The sequence below is a fragment of the Ochotona curzoniae genome, unplaced genomic scaffold (genome assembly GCF_017591425.1).
Source record: "Ochotona curzoniae isolate NIBS_2020 unplaced genomic scaffold, NIBS_Ocur_1.0 scaffold_3223, whole genome shotgun sequence".
Classification (NCBI taxonomy): Eukaryota; Metazoa; Chordata; class Mammalia; order Lagomorpha; family Ochotonidae; genus Ochotona; species Ochotona curzoniae.
Window position 1 is genome coordinate 9,425,556 of NW_024467108.1, and position 15,058 is coordinate 9,440,613.

Genomic DNA, 15,058 nt, shown 5'->3' on the forward strand with positions numbered 1-15,058 from the left:
GGTCTCGCGAATTCAACCTGGCCCTGTTCTGACTGTTCTGAACATTTGGAGAATGAATCGGTGGCTGGAAAATATTTTTGTTTTTTCTGGCTTCAATTATTGAAAATTAAAAAAGAAACAAAAACAAAGACAAAAGTCTCCACCAGTATTGGAATGCTCCCTAGCACTATTGTAGCTATGTGTATAGATTTTTACTCTTGTCCAATTATTCTTCCAAATAAAAACCACTCAGTGTGTTAGGAAGGGATTCAATATTGTACCACCTGTGACCATGCAAACAGCTGTTCATTGTTTGATTTGATGGCAAAGCAGGAAGAAATTGACTTGTAGCTACAGATACTTATAATAATAAAGAGGAAAAATGCAGACAATGCAAACTGGTAAAGAAAATATGGTCACAGAAGACTGCCATAACTGCTCCCCAGTGACATGGACAAGCAGGGATGTAGTGAAGAGACAAACTGTGAGATTATGAACAGCCTCTGCACAGATTTTCACAGCCGCAACTCTACCCATTTCCATGCTAGTCCAAAATGCAGCTGACTCAGCATACACACACACACTCCCCACCACACATCCAGCTTCATTTCTCCTGTCCTAACACCACAATGATCACATACATGTTGAAACATCATCTGGGGACTCCATGCCATCCCTCCAATTCAAAAACAACGGGGATAGTCTCACCCAAACCCTGCTGTATCTTAATATTCAATTTGCTCATTCTCCTATCCTTTAAAGAGATGTTCCCAACTTTGGTGTCTTCTTCATGAAGACATGTTGCCCATGTTCATGTCTGAGTATATACTACCCCTTTACCTAAATCCTGCTTTTCTGTACACCTGCATGACCCTTCCTTGAATTCTTCCTATAAGTCCAACTGGGTCCCTGTTGCCTCCATACAAAAACATTGTTAGAAAAGCAAAATCTTCATCCCTGCCCTCATCTCCAGAACTACTGAATCAGAATATGGATTTAACAAAATCCTTGAGTGATGGTTGTAGGGTCCAGTCTCCCAAGGGTTAACTCCACAGCTTAGCTTGTTTCTCAAGAGGTGTAACAGGGTGTGCAATCTTGGCATGACACATTTAGCCCCCCAGCCTAACCACAAGTTACAGCTTCCTGTTTGTCAAGTTATGTCCCCATGGGATTTTAGGGCGGCCACTTGAGGATTGGGTAAATACCGGGAGGAACTAGGCAGAGTATAAAAGGCAGCCTGGAGTTTCAATAAATGGCATTCGGCATTCTTTTTACAAGAATGATCCAGTGCATGTTGTCTTCTTTTCAACCCTAGTCCCTCTGCTTGACACAGGGTACACGGTGACTCGGGTGTTGCCAACAGATGGCTAAACATACTGACTTTCAGAAGCTCTTCTCTACAGACCTCGCAGTTAAATATTTTCTGGGTTCTCCTTAGGAAATGGCACGTGGTACAGAGGGGAAAAAGCATTCAAATATAACCTGACTGTGGGAAGCTCAGATTAGACATTTTGATCGGTTTTTAAACTATCCAATATTTGTGTTAAGTTTATATTGCTTTCACTTTTTAAATAGATAAGTCTCCGATACTCACAGAATGAAAAAATGTAGCCATGGTCACATAGTGAACAAGTAGGAATGTCTGAATATGACTTGATGAATATAATTCAGAGCAAGATTTTTCAGAGATCCCGTGGTACTCTTCTCTCGTGAGGCCAAATACAGTTAAGCTGTACTCAATCTCCAAACCTTCTCTTCAGAACCATTGCAGAGAAAATGTCTCCTCTATCCATCTGACATCTTGTTCTTTGGAACATCTTGTTAAAGCCTACACTTTAGTTTTCAAGATTTATTTTACTTATTTGAAAGGTAGAGTTATAGATAGAGAAAGGAGAGAGGGAGAGAGAACGAAAGAGAAAGAGAGAGGTCTTCCATCTGCTAGTTCACTCCTCAACTGGCCACAATGGCTGGTCCTAACTTAGACTGACGCCAGGAACCAAGAACTTTTCTGAGTCATGCATAGGTTGCAGAGGCACAAGTCATCAAGCTATCATCTGCTGCTTTCCCAGGAGCATGAGCAGGAGCTTGATGTGGAGTGGAACAATGGAATACAGCCAGCAGCCATATGAAATGCCAGAACTGCAGCCAGTAGCTTAATCTTATATGTTGCAGCACCCGCCCCTCAAGTCCACAGTTTGAATGTAGGCAGGCATACATTCACATTCCACTCTCCTTCATATTTGCTGTGCACAAGTGGGCCTCATCTGTGTCCCAGTCCCTCAAAAGGAAGACTGCCCATTCCCAAGAGTCCTACACAGATTGAAACTATCATGGGATTATAACATTTGGCAGTGCCTGATGCATATTAAGTGTTCAAGCATGCAAGATGCTTGCTATTAAATTATGTATTTTTAAATGCATTATATAATATAAATAACTCCACAAAAGTCTGCTAACAACTTACTCCTATATTTTTATATTCAACTGCTATGTATTTAACATATTTGACTTTTTCAAAAGGAGCTCAAATCAGATATATCCAATTTCAATCCGGTGGTTGGTCCTGTATTCATCACTGCAGTTTGAGCTCTTTCTCTCTATCAACCATACTGTATCATAATCAAGTTTTACTCTCATTCCATTCTGACTTCTTAAATATCAGGGACTGAATTATATTCATTCATATTCTATTCAGAGTTCCAAGCACAATGCCTTTCACAACAAAAGTATTAATGATTTCATGTTGTATCTGTCTAAATATGCTTGACAATGTTCAGATTGAGACATGAACAAAGAGATATCATTTTCAATATTTTCCAGAGTGGAATCCTATATTTCCTTGAAACTTAAATAAAGTAAAAAGCTATTCTGGGGCCCGGCGCGGTGACGCAGTGGTTAAGGTCCTCGCCTTGCATGCCCGGGATCCCATGTGGGCGCCGGTTCTAGTCCCGGCAGCCCCGCTTCCCTTCCAGCTCCCTGCCTGTGGCCCAGGAAAGCAGTCGAGGACGGCCCAAAGCTTTGGCACCCTGCACTCGCGTGGGAGACCCGGAAGAGGCTCCTGGCTTCGGATTGGCATAGTATGGCCGTTGCGCTCACTTGGGGAGTGAATCATCGGACGGAAGATCTTCCTCTCTGTCTCTCCTCTGTATATCCGCCTTTCCAATAAAAAATAAAAAAATAAAAAAAAGCTATTCTGTTAAGCAAAGTATACTACTTACCTAAGAAACGGAATGTATTATTTAAATGGCTCTATAGTCATAAAATTTTTTTTTGTAATTTAAAAACTGGAATGACAAGTCGCAGTTGTGAAGTTTACTGTTTTGTCATCCCACAGATAAAGTGATTCTCTGTGATTCTAATATTTTGTTGTGAGGAAGAGGAAATCTAATACAAAGGAGGGAACTACCATTACATTCCCTGACACATGAACACCTGTACAATAAATTCATACTCCAGGACTGTTTAGAAAAATATTGTATTTTACACTCTCTGTGCCCATATTTGGTCAATAACATGATGAGATTTTCAAGGATATCAACTTGGCCAGTTTCTTAGTATAGCTGAAGTTTTAAACCTGGAGACTAGCATTGTGGCAGAGTTGATTAAGCCTCAACTGGTTAAGATGGTATCCCATATGATCACCAATTAGAGGTCTATGTATTCAATTTCTGATCCACCTACCTCATAATTCACCTTGAAAAAGAAATAGAGAATAGCACAAGTACTTGGATTTCAGACATTCACATGGCAGACCAAGATGGAACTGTAGGCTCCTGGCTACTGCCCAGCCCAGCTGTGACAATTGTGGCCATTTGGAGGGTAAATCAGCAGATGTAAGATCTCTCCTCATCCTCTCACTCTGTATTTTTGCCATATAAATAATATTTAAAGAAAAATGTAAAATATTTAAAAAATGAAAGAGGACAGGGCAGAGACAATTTGATTACCTTTTATAATTCCTTATAATTATAGAATATTTTGTCTGGCATTAAAACATAAGAATTATTTGTTTTTATTTGAAAGCCAGATATACAGAGAGAACAGACAGAAAAATCTGCTCTTCTGTTGATTTCACTCCCCAAGTGGCTGCAATGGCCAGAGCTGGGCCAATCCAAAGCCTGGAGCCAGAAGCTTCTTCTGGATACCCTGTGCGGGGGCAGGCAAGCTTGTGGGCCTCCTCAACTGCTTTTCAGGCCACAAGCAGGGAGCTGGATGGGAAGATAGGCTGCCGGGACACGAACCAGCACCCATATGGAATCCTGGCATGTTTCAAGGTGAGTACGTTAGCTGCTAGGCTGCTGTGCCTATGATTACCATTCTCAAAACCCCTTGATTGTAAGATGGACATTTTCACACATATTTCACAACACTTGGTATATAACCTGTCCAAATTAACAGATTAGCACAGAAGATAATCAAATTTCCTTTTCCCCCTATCTTTTAAGATTAAATTATTGGAAAGTTGGAGAGAGAGACATATCTTCATTAAATTGCTGGTTCATTCCCCAAGTGGCCACAACAGTCAGGGCTGGGCCATACCAAAAACAGGAGTTTCAACTATGTCCAAAAATGGGTGAAGGTGCCCAACTACCTGGGCCCTCCTCTGCTGCCTTCCCAGGAATACAAGCAGGGAGCTAGATGAGAACTGGAACAGCTGCTACTCAAGCCCACGGTCATATGTGATGTCAGAGCTGCAAATGTCAGCTTAACCTTTTGTGCCACATTGACAGAACTTCCTTTCTTTTCCTTCTTTCTTGTATTTTCTGCTTTACTCCATTCTAGGTACAAGCAAATCTTTTGTCATAGTATCAGAATCATCTGCATGGGAACCGTGTGGCTTCTGCAAGCCACAGCTATGTGCCAGTGTTTTGTGAATAACCCAGGCAAAGCACAGTGACTTTTCCCGAAAGTGTCAACGTTCCCTACCTTCTGATGGGCAAACTACCAAGCAGCTCCCATCAAAGAGTGATCTCAGACCTTGTATATCTAAACTGGTTGTCAACTTGTTTTGACATTGACACTAAGTGCCATGGGATTATAAGGATGGATCTGTAAAGGCCCATATGTAGACCCAGCCCAATTACCAAGTGGCAGGTGGCACCTGGATGGCTTCAGGGAAGGAGAGACTCAAGATATCACACACAGCACAGCTTAATGTGATTGTGTTCAGGGAGTTGAAAGAGGAAGCGCTTGAAAGCAACAGAATGAATTAGCCAGCCACAGCTTTAAACTAGTGGAGTTTGATGTTATTCTCGGTGCTCTGGTCCTGTCCGTTAGTATAAGGAGAACAAATCAAATTAATTATTTAATCAGAAGATTCTCTTTTTAATGAAATCCATTGCCGATCAAATTAGATAATGGATGTGAAAGCACTTTGAACAGCATAATGCACACTGTTATTTGTAAGCCTTGGATTAGGCTTGTCTGCAAATTGGACAGGTGCATCCTGACAGTCCTCATTAGCATACGGGCAATTCTTTGGTGACAAGCTTAGAGTTGCAGCAACACTGTTGCATAACAGCTACCAGTGAATTTCTGCTATTCATCAGATGCCAAATACGTCTGTAGTAAGACCTAGAGTTCCAGTAACACTGAATCAGCCTGGGGCAAAGGCAATTACCAGCCATATAATGTTTGTCAAGGTACATCTTTGTCTAAACCTCAGATTTCTCATTTACCTTGTTAAGGCAGTTAGGCAGATATTGGGTAGCTATTAGTTATACATATAAGTCAAGCCAGAGAAAATAAGAAGCAAATAAATGTATGTGCAATAGACTGAGAAAACTAGTCCTGAAAGTAGGTCCCCTAGTCGTAGGTATTTCACCTGTTCTTTATCAAAATGAATTCATTAAATTGAGGGAGCAATTTAGTTGATCCAACAAGGATATAATTACTGGGCTGAAGGAATTCTCTGTTTCTCCAATGGGTAAGAACCTTGAGGGCCAATATTGTCTGCAGGAATTTGTGAGGAGAGTCAGACAACCAAAAGTCCCCTTCCCAGGCTTTCCCAAGAGAGAGAGGAGAGAAAAAACAGGGATTGCACACCCATGCCCATAAAACCCCAAGGTGAATGCAGACTGGGCTCAGGCCTTTACCGAGAATTACATCTGGTCTACCGGTCTTTTGCCCCACACTGGCTACTGTGACCATTGGGGAGTAAACCAACAGCTGGAAACTATCATTTACCCTCTTTTTTCTGTCCTTTCTGTATAGAACTCTGACTTTCAAAAAGATAAACAATTCTTTTACACACACACACACACACACACTCTGAAGATGACCAGAAGAGGGTGTAGTGAGAAGGAGACCATATGTTGGTTCCAGAAGCCTGGCTTCCAGAATCAAAAGAAAGTAAGGCCCAGAGTGGTAGCCTAGCAGCTTAAGTCCTCACCTTGAACGCGCCAGGATCCCATATGGGTGCTGGTTCTAATCCCGGCAGCTGTGCTTCCTATCCAGCTCCCTGCTTGTGGCCTTGGAAAGCAGTCAAGGATGGCCCAAAGCCTTGGGAGCCTGCACCCGCATGGGAGACCTGGAAGAGCTCCTGGCTCCTGGCTTCAAATCAGCTCAGCTCTAGCTGTTGTGGTCACCTGGGTAGAAAATCATCAGAGGGAAGACCTTCCTCTTTGTCTTTCTTCCTTTCTGTATATCTTACTTTCCAATAAGAATAAATAAATCTTTAAAAATAAAAAAAGGAAATGGATTCCACTTGTTTAAACAGCAGCACATATTATTTCATTAAGACAGCCCCAACAAGCTAATACAGAGGACTTAGATTAAGATAAAGAAAAGTCTTATTCTCATTCAGGGACCAGAATCTGATTTGACCCTGAAACACCAACGCATTTGAGATAAAGATGGCAAAACAGGCACAGGTCATGGAGGCAGATCAGAAGTGAGGTGAAGGTGCGAGCAGGAAGACAGTCTGACATGTCATGGCTTGAGTCAGGGTTTTTGTTTATTCTGTACATGGTATTTTTCTTCTGTATGGCCAGATCTTCAGGATCCGATTCTTATTTGTTCTGGATGTCTGTATGCTTCCGTTTGAGGAAATGAGGTAGGAAAACTCAATGATGGTTTCTAGTGAGATGGCTCCATGTGTGCCAGGGTTCTGTTCTCATGAAGGCAGAGGGTGGAATACCAGGGGAGGGCATCTAAGGCCCAAGGTCATTTTGAAGGAAAAACAGGTATTCCTTCCAGGGGCAAAAGGCCTGACTGCTTACAGGCTAGGAGGCCTTGTTTCAACTAAATTAAATGTGATACTGTTTTCTAAGGCAGTTTAGTAAATTCTGAAATGTGCAATTGACAAGTTGAGAGCTGTAGCATATTTTAAATTCCACAGAGAATTAGATTTGGAAAAGCAACCAATCCTATGTATTCAAGTTGCCATTTTTAAAGATGTGAGACATATAATTATTGAAATCTGCATGGCTTCCCTTACAACTCCATAGTTTTTCACTATTTGGAAATGCCTTACAAAATTTCAAATTACTTGCCTCAAATTGCCTTGGAAAGTGGACACAGGTCTCCTAAGATACAGTTTTTGACATCACATACTACTACTTTTAAATGCATTGAGCTTTCACTGTCTCCATTTTACAGAGAAACTATCAATGGAACTTTCTCAAACCTACAAAACAGAAGAGCTGAGATTCCTGTTTTAGCGCTGGCCTAGGGCTCATTTCCCAAAGTTCAAGTCTCTCCTGTAGGAAACATTTTAAAAACCCTTAGCTTCAGGAAACATTTCAGGAAATAAAGGCATATACAGCTCAACTGAACTCAGGCTAATTTTGTTTTCCTTGGTAATAATGTCCATTCCGTTATTCATTAATGGATCACTAAGTAATACTGAGTAGGATTTACATACAGAAAATTCCAATGTATTTTTTTAAACTAAATCTTTAGTTTTCAAATCATTTTAGATGTGGAAAATTACAAATAGCATGAAGAGAATTCATATCCAAGAGTACTTCAAAGAGTTTGTGGGAAGTTGAATTAGAAGACATGCTTAGTTCAGGTCAGATATTTCAGAAATTCAGGCATAGTTGTTAACAATACATTTTCCAGGAGCTGTTGAAGGTCTCTCACAGATCTAACCTATAGTTCCCTCCACTTTGAAAGTCTTGCATTGATATGGTACATTTGTTAAACCAATCAATGCACTGACATTTATATGCCGATATTAACTGATATCTTTATCTCCATTTTTATTGTTACAGTTTATCTCTAATGTCCCTTGTCTCTTTGAGCATCTCTATCCATGACACCATATGACAAAATTAGTTGTCATGTGTCCTTATGTCCTTCTTGGCTGTGCAAATTTTTTAGACTTTTCTTGTTTTTGATGACTCACGCCATTTTGCAGAGCACTCTCAGGAACTGCACGGGATGTCGACAATTGGAATTTTCTGCTACTTTTTCAGTTAGCTATGGGTTATGGAGCTTCTGAAGATCAAAGAAGCAGAGTGCCATCCTCATCCCACCATGTGGAAGGTTCACATTTACTAGCACGGCTCACCACTGCTGATGCTCACCACGACCACCCGCTGAGGCACGCTGGTCAAGGTCCCCCTTTCTTCCTTCCTTTCTTGCTTGCTTTTATAGAAGATGTATTTATCTTTCTTAAAGGTCAGAATTACAGAAGGAGAGCTTCCTCCTGGTCCCATGTGGATGCAGGGGACCAAGAAACTGGGTCATCCTCTGCTGCCTTCCCAGACCATGAGTAGAGGGACGGATCAGAAATGGAGCCATCTGAGCTTGACACCGTAGCCTAGTGGCAAAAGTCTTCGGCTTACACACAGTGAGATCCCATATGGGCACCGCTTGCAATCCCAACTGTTCCACTTCCCACCCAGCTCCCTGCTTGTGGCCTGGGAAAGTGATGGAGGATGGCACAAGTCCTTGGGTCTCTGCACCCATGTAGGAGAATCGGGAGAGGCTCCTGGCTCCTGGTTTTAGGTCAGCTCAATTCTGGCTGAAATGGCCACTTGGGGAGTGAACCAGCACATGGAAAATCTTTCTCTCCGTAACACCTAACTCTGTAAATCCGACTTTCTAATAAAAATAAGTAAATCTTAAAAAAAAAGAAGTGGAGCTACCAGGACATGTACTGGTATCTATCTGAGGGGCAGGGTATTATTTTGTTATGTTGCCGCATACACTCTACCAGAATTTTCTATCATGACATTGACTTTCAACCTTTCTCTGATTATCATAGTGTACTCTGGAGAGAACTCACAAAGCAGCCTAAATATAAAGAGGTTAGAGTTGATAACCATTTCCTGGAGGGGTGATTAACTACATGAATTAGCTAAAATTCTTTTGTAGGGCAGACAGATGTGCGTAACTTTCCTTTTATTCCTAAATCTAAACATAATGACTTTTTCACCTACATGCAGAAAATTTAAAATTAAATCAAAAGAAAAATTGTCCTAAAGGATCACAAAATGTTCCTTTTAATTGAACTTTTAACAGACCTTTCAGGCACAGACTTACCAAACATTTTCATTTGTGTTGTCATTTCAAACAACAGATCACATCATGCGACTTCGAAACCTACAGCTTCTTCTGTTCTTCATCACAAGTTTCCAGGGGTTTTGGCTACTGAAAAGGCTTGAAAATTTCCTAACAATTTCATTTTATCTTTCAACATATTCCTGTGTCTCTCGAAAATATCTGATGTCTTGTGAGATTGAAATTGTCTCACACTTTCATGCTTCTGTAAATATGTTCTCCTATTTTCGACCGTGTTTGTGCTGTTTTCTTCTGCCCATTCTTTGGGGTTCTATACAAACCTACAAGTCAGAAATTTTTTTAACTCACTGCTCTCTGACACGCAAGCCGTAAATAATTTAGGCTTTCCATGTAACTCCAGAACATGCACAAAGTAAGTCTCCTACACTTATCACAATGGTGTGTGGCCTTGCTTGTACTACTTCTCTCCCACTAGAGAGTGATCCACCTGCGGACACAGCAGAATCTTAGTCCTTCCCACAGACTATCACAAAGTCTTACAGTAAACAAATTCTGCGTGAATGACGAGGTCATGCTGTTGGAATCAAATCTTTCACCTTAGCCAGTGAAGGAGAATATTCTAAGAATTTCCTACCCATAGGCATTGATGCATTAGTTCTAACTTACTTTCTTAGTTTGGAAACCTAGTGTTGCTTAGAAATTGGAGTCTATCCTAAACTATGTGACTCAAATTCCGGGCTTATGTACACCCCCACTACAGTGCATGTCAGTTTTAGATATGGTGGAAGCATTTAAATGGATACAAAGCACAGGGAATGGAAAATTCCCTCTCTCCTGGAATAGGAGCAAAAATTATAAAAATGAATAGGAGCAAAAATTCAAAAATGAAATAGGAACAGAATGTCACATGTGAAAAATGATATGAGAGATGTCCTGATCAATTATTTTAGAATGAGTATAAGAAAGAAACTGAGGCCCAAATAAATGTTAAGTGTGATCTCAAGATTATATCATCTATTAGCATAAATGTTACGAAGTAAAGCATAAGTCTTCTCCTTCCACCCTAAATTGCAATGAAATACTGAAATAGCTGGCTGCTTTCCCTCTCACAGTTAATGGTCCCAAATTCCTGAAGTCTTTGAAGGATACTTTGAACACAATAATTTAGGTGTGTTCTGAGTATATCAAGAAAGTTTTTACTTTTCAATGGTCCCTTTCTCAGTCTTTTGTAACCATTCAGGTCAAATAGTGTAATTCTGTCTTTCGAAATTTAATTATCTGATTGTTCTTACTGCTCTTTAGATGACTTATTTGAAGAGCTTATTTATTGATTTTTAAAAATATTAGGTCTCTGTTGCTTTGTTTTTGTTTCTCTTTCAGGAGCTAACAGAACAAAGGCTTTGGAACGATATGTGCAAATTCGGGTATTGACTGTTTTCAGTGACCACTCAGAATCTGACTACTCATGACATTCTCAAATAGGCACTTTAAAATTGCAGCACACAACAAAAGCATGGAAATCATTTCCATCTTCTTCCCTGAAACAGGCTGTGAAAAGTTGCTTTGACCTGCTTCTGTTAAGAACTTGTATTCAAAGATACACATGATGTATCTTGGTAAAAGGAACATGCTTGTCTTAGAATACACCTAGTATTTAGCCTGTAAACTATATATCATTAACATGTTACTTCTGAGTGGCATATGCCATCCTGGTTGCCTGCTTGTGTCATATGTCTCACGCCATAAACTTATCCGTGACATCTGTGCAACCCCTGGACTTACATTCTTTAGGAATAAGCTGGTATGCACACTGCACAAATTATTAATATTTTTATTATGAACTGTTCTCACAGTTGAATTCAAGATGGCTCTTTCAGAAACGTATGTCATTCAAAATTTTAAAATCACTTCCTATGGCCAATGTGTGACTTGCAGTGCTCTTTTCAAGGCTAGAAAAATGTATTAAAAATACCTACACAGTAGAAAGAGTTTCATAAAATCCAAGAATTTGTAAATACCAATAGAAAAAAGATGATGGATATGTCCACCCTTCATAATATAAACATATTAAGTAAGAACAGACTTAATATGCAACTGAAAGAGAAATGGAATGTTTGAAAAATAATGTTCTTTGTAGTATTGATAATGCTCTAATTTTTGTTGTTATGTTTAGCACAAAAACATATCTTGTTTATCTTACAAAATGAGTAATATTAGTTTAATGTGGAATGTGGTATAATCTATATTCCCAAGGAACTTGGTACTATATATACACACATATATGTCACATACATAAAATATATATTTTATTATATATAGCATACCTAAATGTATTATGTATATTATATATATATATATATATTCAGTCAAATATATAATCCATTATAAGGTTAGAAACTTTGTGACTATTAAGCTACTTCCAATAATAGGAATATTGGTTGAAAATATTACTTTAAAATATTACTTTAATATTTAGCAAGGATTTTCTTTGGAATAGGCAGTGTAGCCGACACTGGGAAACCATGTACCTGACTTCAAGAGACCAATCACTTAATGTAAATCATAAATTTCTAACTAATTATAGCAAAAAGGTAACAGAAAAGTTTGAGAAAATGTGAGGGAAGTTTCATAGAACTGGTGTGCCCTAAATAATATATAATATACAAGGCAAGTAGTGGAGAAAGCAAGGGCTTTCTGTATATGGTGGACTGTTTTTGTGCAATGCTGTGTACAGAAGCGAAATGACAACTGCCTTCAGCTCTTGTCCCCGGGGCCACTGTTCTCATCTTGGAGTAGTTGTAACTACAGATCTGGGAAAAGTGACATTTCACTTGCTCTCCACTTCCTTAAAGCTAACCTCAGGACACAATCATGCTGTTGTTCAATAAAATCCAATTTAGTGTAATAAGGAAGTATTATCCATGAAATTGTCATTCTACCAAGAAAGCATCCGCAACAATGAACTAAGTATTTATTTCAATTCTTCCAGTTGAATTTCTTTTTTCAGATATCATAATTTCCAGGTGACTAGTAAAGCAATAACGACTAGAGCCACTTAATAATTTTCTTCCTTCTCTTTTCTAGGAAAGGTAGTTTATTTTCAGATACATAAGCAGCAATTGGAGACTTATTATTTTGGTACTGAATTAAAATGCAAAACAAATGTGCACATGCCACATGGAGAAATAGTCCCACAATGCTAACCAGCCGAGATGGACCTCTATGCTCCTTTACCATCGTGGCTAACTATGTATTCCACACATATTTTCTAATGCCTCCTGAGTTCTGGCACAGAGACAAAAGACGGAAATGCATGGCTCCTTAATTGAAAATTCTAGTTGAGAGAAGAAATGGGCCCATTTGTAGTCTGAGTTCTGCAGAGGTCAAAAGGCTAATCTACTCATGCCAGTGTTCCTAGGGATGCTCTCAGAACAGCTGAGTCCTGAGGCAGTGGGCTATGTCATAGTTAGAACTAGGGAGATGGCATCCCAGGAAAACAGAATAGCACTTACAAGGGAACAGAGCAAATAGGCATGCGAGTACAAAATGAGAGGAAGTGAAGGATAGAAGATTCAAAACTGGAAGCGAAGGTGGAGGCAGCCAGGCACTGTTTCAAGGTCACAGTGGTGAATAATGCTTGTTTAAAAAAGACTTCTTAGAAACACCAAGTTTCAATGTAAATTGACCACATGTCTTCAACTGTCTTTGCAGATTATTCCCCTCATATTATGAAGACTCAGCTTTCTTATTTACCCTCTGGATGTGTGTCAAGACGGGGCGTACTGTGAGGACAGAAACAATCTCCTCCTCCTTCAGTCTGTACAGCTAGTATTCAATAGAGCATGCATTCCACAATTAATACTGCTTGAATTCACTGCAGATGGAATAGATGGAAAACAGACTGATACTGATTGAGTCATATAATGATGGCTTTTATTAATATCAGATTCATCACCTTTGGAATGCTAGTTAATTTCATCATTTTCAAAGGCAAAACAGCCTAAATTCTTTTTGATACTCTCAGGATTAAAACTGGATAGTTCTGTGATATTCTTGGTACAAATGTCCAGACTATAAAGCATGTTTAATATTATATTTAATGTTAAATATTATTATATTTAGATTCCATCCTTTTTTCTTTCATTTCTTATTCTTGTGCACAAAATTCTATTGTGTTTTTAAGCAGTGGAACTAAAGACACAATCAAAACAGCAAGCAATCCACCATGTAATCCTGCATCCCCTTTATCCTGTCACACAGCGTTTCACTTTCAACATTGAATGTTGCTATCAGCATTCCAAAAGTCACACCTCAAATCTTAGCACTCAGGCCTTCTCTAAGACTCTTCAGATTTTTCTTTTCAAACATTTTGATATTCTAATTGCCAAGTCTCTTCATTTTTCTCATTACCAGAACCCAGCAAGAACTTCTTTTTTGTTTCTGTCATCACATTTTTTTAAAGAAAGACTTATTTATTTTTATTTGAAAGGCAGAGTTACAGATAGAGGAGAGAGAGAAAGAGAGAGAGAAAGAGAGAGATAGAGATAGAGAAAGAAAGGTATCTTGCATCTGCTGGTTCACTCCCCAAATGAGCACAGTCATTAGAGATGGGCCAATCCCAAGCTAAGAGCTGGAAGCTTCCTCTAGGTTTCTCACATGGAGCAGGGCCCCAAGTACGTGGGCCATCTTCCTTGCCATTAGCAGGGAGCTAGAAAAAGTGGAGAGAATAGGACTTGAACCAGCATTCATATGGAATGTCAGTGCCTCTGCTAGCGGTTTAACCTACTACACCGGAGTATTGGCTATGCTTTCCTCACTCTAAGAAATAGAAAGCTTATTATTCCCAAACTCTTATGTGTCTGCCCTTGAAATTAGGCGTTTCTCAAATCATACAATTTGTTTTTTCCCTTTTCCATCTTGTAATTCTGCCAAAACTTGCTTTATCAGCATTGTTCTAGGTTCTGTAGTCATTGACAACTGGTCATGTTCTTCCACAGTGACTAATACTCATAAAGCATTTTCACATTCCCTTATGTTCTAAATCACTCTAGCTAAGACAAATCCCTGCATTATTCTGATTTTCCAACCACGCTCTTCATGTTAGGCCCATAAGATATGCCATTATCTTTTTCTTTTTTGAAATTGTGATTATTTTCTAGTTTCATAAACGTTCAACTGTCCTAGACAGTAGACCAATATCCAAAATCTTAAATTCACAGTATAAAAGAGATGCATCTAACTTGTTACTGTAAATACCAGTTATCTAACTCTAGTCTCATCATCTCTCTCTTAGCTGATTAGTTTTCTTCCTCCCTTCCACTGCTGTCCAATCTAGCTCACATTACAGTCCATAGCCACAGTGTTTCTATGTAAAGCACAGAACTTCATGTCATTTCCCAGCTGGGTCATTTTTAATTGTTCCTATGTTAAAAAGAAATAAATCTCAAGGCATTTCAGCCCTGCAGCCAAATTTTCAAACACCTCAGGCAATCTTCTAAAAGTAGAGATAAGACAGCTTGCCTTGTCCTCAATCTCTTTCCCTTTCAAATATTTGAGTTCTGTAGACCTCATTACCATTCCCATGTGGTATCCCACTGTGCTGACTCAG